A 7,860-nucleotide genomic window follows, 5' to 3' on the forward strand; every position below is an offset into this window, starting at 1 on the left:
CGACAGATGTTATATGAAAGGAAAACTACAAATCAATATCATGTATGAACAAAGATGCAAAAATCCTAAACAAAATGTTAACAGACTGAAGCCAGTAATATATAAAAATGTTAATACGTTACATAAGTTGAGTTTACTGCCCTTTACCAAAAAGGTTTGCTGACCTCTTCGCCACAAAGGTCATTCAGGTGTTTGGAATCAGACAATGTATAATCTTTTGAAACTGACTTCTTTCATTTAGCATACTATTTTTGAGGTTCCTCTATTTTGTATCATGTATAAGTAGTTCATTCCTTTTTGTTGCTGAATATTCCATTGTAAGGATAGACCACATTTTGTTTATCCATTTGCCAGTTGATAGACATGTGGATTGTTTCCACATTTTAGTTACTACAAATAATGCTGTGAACATTCACATCCAAGTCTTTGTGTGGACATATGCTTTCATTTCTCTTGGGTGGACAGAAGTTCTGGGTCAGAAGGTGAATTTATGTTTAATATTTTAAGAAAATGTCAAAGTGCTTTCCAAAGTGGCTGCACTGTTTCAAACCTCACCAGCACTATGCAACTCCCTTTTCACCACATTCTCACCAACATTTGTTATTGTCTGTTCATTTTGGTCATGCTGTTTTAGTGGATGAAAAGTGGTACTGTGTTGTGGTTTTAATTTGGATTTCTGAATGACTAATGATGACCATTTTTTTCCTATACTTTTTAGCCATTTGTCTGTATTCTTTTGTAAATATCTATTCAAATATTTCACCCTTGTAAACTAGATTGTTTGCCTTATTGTTGAGTTTTAAGAGTTCTTCATATATTCTGGATACATGTCCCTTATCACAAATATTATTTGCAAATATTTTCCCCATTCTGTAGGTTTATCCATTTTCTTAGTGGTGTCTTTTAATACACAAAGTTTTTAATTTTGACAAAGTCCAATTTATCAGTCTTTTTTTTCTTTATGGATGCTTTTGGTATCATATCTAAGAAATCTGACAAACTCAAGGTCATGAAGACTTTTCCCTATGTTTTCTTCTAAAAGTGTAAGAGTTTCCATTCTTAAATTAGGTCTTGAATCCATTTTAATTTTTGCATATGGTGTAAGATAAGAATCAAATTTGTCCCATCACCATTTGTCAAAAAGACTATCTTTTCCCTGTATATCTTGGCACCCTTCTTGAAAATCAATGGACTTAAATGAGTTTATTTTTATACTCCACATTCTGTTCCATTCATCTGCATGTCTATCTTTAGGCTAATACCACGCTGTTTTGATTACTGTAGATTTATTGAAAGTTTTAAAATCGGCTTGTCAATTTCTACAAAAAAAGCTTACTGTAATTCTACAAGGATTGTGTTGAATTTATAGATCAATTTGGGAGACGTGACATCTTAATAATACTGAGTGTTCTAATCCATGACATGGAATGTCTCTCTACTTAGATCTTTAATTTTCCTCAGCAGTATTTTATAGTTTTCAGTGTACAAAACATATATTTTTTTTTGTTAAATTTTTTCCTAGGCCTTTTATTATTGTTTTTTCTTAATATCATTTTTGAGCACTTCCTAGGTGGTGCAGTGGTTAAGAATCTGCCTGCCAATGCAGGGGACATGGGTTCAATCCCTGCCCCAGGAAGATTCCACATGCCGTGGAGCAACTAAGCCCATGCACCACAACTACTGAGGCTGCGCTCTAGAGCCTGTGAGCCACAACTATTGGGCCCATGTGCCACAACTACTGAAGCCCGTGCACTGCAACAAGAGAAGCCACCACAATGAGAAGCCCATGCACCACAGTGGAGTAGCCCCCAATCACTGCAACTAGAGAAAGCCCATGTGCAGCAACAAAGACCCAATGCAGCCAATAAATAAATAAATATGTATAAAAGAATATTAAATATCATTTTTGAATTGTTCATTATTACCACATAGAAATATATCTGTTTTTTGTATATTGATCTTGTATAATGTAACTTTGCTGAACTCATAGTTGTGGGGTTTTTTTTTTTTTGATGGATTTTTTTAGAATGTCCTATATATACTTATCTGCAAATAAAAGATAGTTTCACTTATTCTTTTCCAATCTGGATGCCTTTGATTTCTTTTTCTTGCATGATTACACTGGCTAGAACCTAAGTGACGAGAGTGAACATTAGTGCCTTACTCCTGATTTTCTTTTCAGCAAGTATGATGTTAGCTGTAGGTTTCTGTAGATGCTTTTTTAATCACGGTGGTTTCCCTTCTATTCCAAGTTTGTTGAGAGTTTTATCATGAAGGGATGTTCGATTTTAAATACTTTATCTATTGCAATATTCATGTTGTTTTGTCCTTTATTCTATTAATGTGGTGTTATCTTGATTTTCAGATATTAAACCATCCTTGCATCATTGGAATAAATTCTACTCGATCATGGTGTATAATCCTTTTTATATGCTGCTAGATTCTGTTTACTAGTATTTTGTTGAGGATTTTTCTCTCTATATTCATAAGAGATAATTGGTCTGTAATTTTCTTTTCTTGTAATGTCTTCTCCTGGCTTTGGTTCATATCAGGGAAATACTGGCCTCACAGAATGCGCTGGGAAGTATTCCCTCCTGCTCTGTTCTGTGAGTTTGTGAAGGATTGGCATTATTCTTCATTAAATACTTGATAGAAATCACCAGCGAAGTCATCTGGGCCTGAGTGGGTTTTTTTGTGGAAGATTTTTAAGTACTAAATCAATTTCTTTACTATTCAGATTCTCTATTTCTTCTTGAGAGTTTTAGCATTTTGGGTCCTTTTGTCTTTGCAGAAATTGGTCCATTTCACTTGTCTAATTTGTTGACATAAAATTGTTCATATTATTCCCTTATAATCCATTTCTATTTTCTAAATTTGATAGTAAATTCCTTTCAGTCCTCATTCTGGTAACTTGTCTTTTTTTCTTGGTCGTGTGTCAATTTTGTTGATCTTTATAAAGCATTTATTTCACTGATATTCTCTATTGTTTCTATTTTCTGTTTCACTTATTTTCCACTCTAATTGTTATTTCCATCCTTCTTACTATGGGTTTAGTTCTCCCACTCCCTCATTATTTAAGTGGAATCTTAGGTTATTGACTTGAGATCTTTGTTTTCTTTCCCAATATAGGTGTTTACAGCCAAAAACTTTCCTCTAAGCAATGCTTTGGCTTCATCCCATGCATCCTGATGTGTTTTAATTTTTATTCAGTACAAAATATTTTCTGATTTTCCTTGTTATTTCTTCTTTGACCTATAAGTTATTAAAATTTTTTTTGTTTTAATTTCTTTTCTAGAGAATATTTCATGTACGCCTAAAGAGAATGTGTATTTTGCTGTTGTTGGGTGTTCTATAGACAACATTTAGTTTAAGTTGGTTGATATGGTTGTTCTGAGTCTTTTATATCCTTGCTGGATCAGGGTTATCTTTTAAAAACATAAATAAATGATCTCATTCATAATACTCTTGAGGCTTTCTACTGACTTGAGAATAATCATCAGATTTCTTCCCACTCCTACTTATCTCTATGCATTCCTCATGTACTGCTCTCCACCTCACTCACTCAACTCAATTAGCAAGCTAAAGCTACCCCTGTATCTTGTTATTGATATCAAGGTCCATTATAAAGATATAATTAAGATGGTGTGGTATTGGCACAAGGAAAAATAAACTGATCAGTGGAACAGAATAGATTTCAAAAACAAATTCACACATTTATGATCACCTTTTACATGACAAAGGTGGAAACTGGTATCATAAGAGAAGGACAGTTTTTCTCAATAAGTAATCCTGGGACAGCTGGAATTCCATATGAGAAAACTTCTCCCTTAAACCCTATTTCACACTATTAACAAAAATCAATTCAGTAAGATTTCTGATTTAAAAGTGAAAGGTAAAACAAAAAAGATTTTAGAAGAAAACACAAGAAGAACATCTTCATGATCTTGGAGTAGGCAAAGATTTCTTAAAATATGCCAATTATAAAGGAGAACATTGGTAAATCGTATATTAAAATTAAGAGCTTCTTTTCACCAAATATATTCTCACAATACATTCAACAAAGGACTCGTATCCAGAATAGACATATTTTAAAAACCAAGTCAATACAAAAAAGACAGTCCAACCAACAGAAAAATGCGCAAAAGTTAAACAGATATTTCACAAGAGGACAAAGGCCAATAAGCATATGAAAAGTGCTAAATGTCACTGAGAATCAGTAAAATGAAAACTAAAGCCCCAATGAAAGACCACGATGTGCCTGTTAGAATAAAATGAAAAAGACTGACACTACTGAGTGTTGGTGAAAAAGTGGGACAACTGGAACTTGGAAAACCTGTTGGGTAGAGTCCAGTAAAGCTGTGACCCTGCAATTCCACTCCTAGGCAGAGAGGAGCACCCGTGCCCCAAAGTTCATGGACTATAATATTTGAAGCAGTGCTCTTAATAGCTTTTCCCAAACTGGGAATGAACCAAACATTCAATGGATAAATAACATGTGGTTTATTCACACACAGAATAATATACAGCCATGAAAACGAACCATGTACAAATACATGCAACAAAAATCTCACATACTGTTAAGCAAATAAGCCAATACAAAAGAATACATACTGTTTGATTCTATTAATATAATGTCCAAAACCAGACAAAACTAACCTATGCTCTTAGGAGTCCAGACAGTGGTTACCCCTGGGAGGCAGCAACTGGAAGGGAGCAGGACAGGCTTCTGGGGTGCTGGTAATATTGTCTGATATGGGTGCTGAGTTTATGCACGTTTTCCGTTTGTGGAAAATCACTGACTTTATATATATATATATATACACACATACATATATGTGTGTGTGTGTGTATATATATATATATATATATATATATATATATATGTTACTCTTCAATAAAAAGTTAAAACAACATGATGTGCCTGCCTCTGCCTGGATACCCAGCTCAGACTGAAGAGAGGATTCCTCTCCTGGCCATCCTCTCAACGGCTAATTGCCTCCAAACAGTGTCAGCCCCAATATACAAATTGGACTTGCTATAGGTCTGGCTGCTAAAGGAGCAGGCATCCCCAAAAACGTGAAATCCCAGTTTATATCTGTGCCTTCCTGCCTGTGGCTTATCCACTTTTTACCGTCCTCCCTAGCATACTCAAGTGCCCTCCTGCTCTCTCTGCCCCAAAGCCTTATTCAGGAGTATATGTTCCTCTCAGGGAACATTTAAATACGTATCAAAGTTTTGAACCCAAAGGATGGAACTCCAACAGTTAACATTTCCAGTTGCAGGTAGCGGATGAGTAAGGAGTCCCCTGGGCCTCACACTCTGGAGGCATGTAACGTGCACCTGGAGTGCAGGTGTGACCTGGGGGTTATGGGGTGTTCAAATCTTGGCTCTGGCTTCGGCAACTCTGTGTCCTCTATCTCTTGATTTCCTCATCATTAAAACAGGGATAATGGTGCTTACCTCATACAGTTGTAAGGAACACATATAATACATTTAGAAAACTGACTGACGTAAGGGAGGAACGTAGAAATGTTAGCTGTCAACATTGCTTTACCCAGGATATGCTGTCCCCAAGGACCCATGGCCAAGGGTAGGTCTAGGTAGCAGAAAGCTTTGGAGCTCACTCAAACATCTCGCCAGGCAAACCCAGGAGGTCACTCGTGGGTGCCCCACACTTGTTTAGCAGTGCAGTGAGAAGCAGGCACACATGCTCCAGGGCTACGTGGGAACAGAGGAAGAATTGAGAAGGATACAAGGTGGAGAACAGCTGGCTGGCTGTCCCCCAGCCCCAGTCCCACATCTATCTGCTACATAAGTCTATTGCTAAACGAACAAGTGTAGCAGCCTCTGTACCAACTACCTTCACAGAATCAGGAATGCTGTTTCAGGGGCGGGAAATGAAGACACTGCCTATCAGGTGTGTAGCATTTGATGTAACATCGACCAGGGAGATGGTGATATTACACACCCATGCTTCCTGTTTAACCAAAGGGCCAGTAGGTGCCACGGGAATTATGGTACAACTGTTATTACAGGGCTGTGGTCCCTGGGTCTGGCCTCTACTTTGAAGATCTGAGGTAGACAACAAAAAGTCAGTTCATATAAATCACGTTCAGTAGCTAGAATATTTACCCTGGCAGTTTTTCCCCAAAGGAAGATTTGCACAAGAAGCCAAATTCTCACTAGATACTTGAAGACTTACCAAAATAACACAATGCAATAAGCTAAGACAGGCTAAGTTCCCAAAACAGCCAAAGGAACTGCAGATGTGGACAGCCAACAGCTGACAACGCTTCTGTGATCTCCTCTGCTGACCCACATCACGCCCTGCCTCCAAGTCCATCTCACTTGTACCCCTCTGCTCTGATGCTCTACAAATACTATTAACATCAATTTAGGCAGCAATCATACTTCCTCAATTTCCAAGTTTGGGGAGGGGTGGACTAAGAAACACTGTACTGATAATCTACCTTTCAGAGTCATCACAGAGATTAGTTAACTTAAGCCACAGTCTCTAATCAATCCTTCTCTCCCTAAAGGCAAACTTCTCTGCAGACACACACTGGAGTCACCACATGCAGGCGGCTGTAGCCTGCAGGTTAGGACACTCCCTATAGGACACAGTGGGAAATGGCCAGTTTCTCTCCCTGAACACTGGCTACTTGGGGCCCTTGCTTTACTAGATTCCAGGCCCAAGAATTCCATTTGTATGCTCTTAGTTACACCACAACCAGCCAGGTTCCCAGACCATTCCTCCTGATTTCTTTCCACAAATGCTGTACCTAATCCTCATTTCTACTTTCATCTTCAGAGGACAAGCTGAATGGCAAGTCTGAAAGTGCCCTTCAGTCACTCCCAGGAGCAGCTTACATCACTGGCCTGACAATGAAAAGCCATCCCCTCTCTCCTAACAGTTTCCACAAGTCTTAGATGGAAAATCACCAAATATTTAAGACTGCAGGTGTGTGTGGAGGAGTCCCACCAGCTTTTACTCTGGTGATGGCAGTTCTTGAGTCACTGCCCAGAAACCTAACTGCAGCAGGAAATGTCACAGAGGAAAAGCAGAGAAGACAAGGCCATCAAAGCTTGAAGAGCAACGGCCAGGATACTGCACCCTCCAGCGAGCCTTCCACACACCCGTCTACACACGCCAGCTCACCTAGACCCCAGAGCCCACTCCAGCTCTCTTTGCACCTTTCTATCCACTAAAGGCCAGGGGACCCCCCACCTTCCTTTCCTCTTGGCTTTGCCACCATAAACTACTCCACCCTTTGGGGATTCTTCTTTCTCCCAAATTATCCATGGAGTGGACAGAGCAGAAGAAGGTTAAAAATATGCTTTATGACTTGCTTAGAATAAACTAAGACCATTACATGAGGACAGTGGTAGGAAATAACAGAGAAACTTTTCACATTTTACCAAACTTTTGCAACACTTTCTGGTACTTCCCCCAGAACTGAAATGAACCTGGACATGTAACACTAAGAGCTCACCACCTCCACCTCCCCAGCACCAGCACCAAACCTCCACTGGTACATAGCAGCCACCAGTCAGAAATGTTACTATTATTTCCCCCAATGACTTATGGTGAACTACCACTAAGGCAAATGACTATTTCTGTAAATTGGTAACAGTTTGGAGATGGACAGATTGTGGAAGGAACAGAAATTAGGTAATTTGTGTTGTCCTGCTAAAAGGTCTGCTACTCTAATACCATGAATGATCAACACATATAAACAAATTAGAAGACTACAGTTTTTAAAAAGTACTCTGGATAATTATAGAAAGAAATGTCTTTTAAACCATGCATGAAATAAATGATTCTTAAAGGAGTCCATATAAATTGCTCTGCTTTGCTCT

The sequence above is a fragment of the Hippopotamus amphibius genome, chromosome 11 (assembly GCF_030028045.1).
Source record: "Hippopotamus amphibius kiboko isolate mHipAmp2 chromosome 11, mHipAmp2.hap2, whole genome shotgun sequence".
In the NCBI taxonomy this organism is placed as follows: domain Eukaryota; kingdom Metazoa; phylum Chordata; class Mammalia; order Artiodactyla; family Hippopotamidae; genus Hippopotamus; species Hippopotamus amphibius.